Raw genomic sequence first — 1,369 nt, 5'->3', positions numbered from 1 at the left:
ATGCATGTTAGTCAACCTATGTTAAAAAGGTCAGTCAACAGAAATTACAAAGGTTAGTAAACAGATGTTAAGAAAATTATATTATTAACAAAGAATAATATTGGTGGTGAGGTGATTTTTGGTGGTGATGATGTTTTTGGTGAGGCAGTGGTTAAAGTGGGAGCAGTAGCTGTTGGAACAACTGGTGTTTCAACCACTGTTGTCATTACAACAGATAATGTGTCATCTGAAGTCTTCTGCTTTTTAGCAGGAGATGATGGTGGTGATGAAGCTGTTTTTGGTGGTGAGGTGATTTTTGGTGGTGATGATGTTTTTGGTGACGCAGTAGTTGAACTGCAAGCAGTAGTTGTGGTGTATGTTGAAGTGGTGGCAGTTGTTTGACTAACAACTGTTGAAACCACTGAAGTACCAACAGTTGTTGATACAACAGGAGTTTTAACATCTGTTGGTTTGGGAGATTGATGTCTAGTAGGCTGCTTTCTTTTGACCTTAGGATTTTTTTCATCCTTTGGTTATGAAATACCCTGCTCATTCATTTCCATAAAAACTCTCTTCTCCTGTTCAAACCTTGCTTTGTCCTTTGCCTCCATATCCTTTTTTACACTTGCTTTTGCATCAGCAATGACATTTGTGGTTACATCAATCTTTTTGGAACCATCTGGCAAAGGGATGTCTGCAAGCATACTTGAATTGTCTGATGCAATGTACAATCCATCTTCATATCCCTTCTTTGTCAACTGCTTAATTTTCTCCCCCTTTTTTGCATCAGCTGGTGGTGGGTTGTCCACAAAGATGATAGACGGAGGAGCAGTGCCAGTGGTGTTTAGTAAATGGACCTTGATTGCCTTGATATCTAATTGGGTGTCTTTAAACCTTGCTTCCATGAGATTTCTGACCTTTTGAACTTGTATCTCATGTTGCCGATCAGCTAATTCTCTTTGCTGGTGTAGCAGAGGTTGAAACAAACTCCACAGCTCATTTGGAGTGGGAACAGATGAAGGAGCAGCTGCTGAAGTTGGCGCAATAGTGGGTGGTACCTTTTGTGCTTTCACCAACTGTTGCAGCATGTCTTTGATTTCTACAACAGATGTATCAAGCTTGTCAACTCTATTCGTCAATTCTCGGTACATTAAACCATCACCCAACTTAATGGGATCATCTGATTTCCCACTAACAGTGGTTGTATCAGTGGTTGCCTTCAAGGAAGTCTGATTTATGAAACAACTGGCCAGGTGTAGATCAGTGGATCCAACACCTGTAGTTGCTGCTTCGCTTGAACTACTGACAGGAAGTACTTGTACATCCTGCAGTGTAACATCCTTTGCTGTTGGTGGTGGGTTAGCAATGATAGGGAGTTCAGAGTCACTTG

The sequence above is a fragment of the Helianthus annuus genome, chromosome 17 (genome assembly GCF_002127325.2).
Source record: "Helianthus annuus cultivar XRQ/B chromosome 17, HanXRQr2.0-SUNRISE, whole genome shotgun sequence".
Lineage (NCBI taxonomy): Eukaryota > Viridiplantae > Streptophyta > Magnoliopsida > Asterales > Asteraceae > Helianthus > Helianthus annuus.
Note: the sequence above shows the minus strand (reverse complement) of the source record.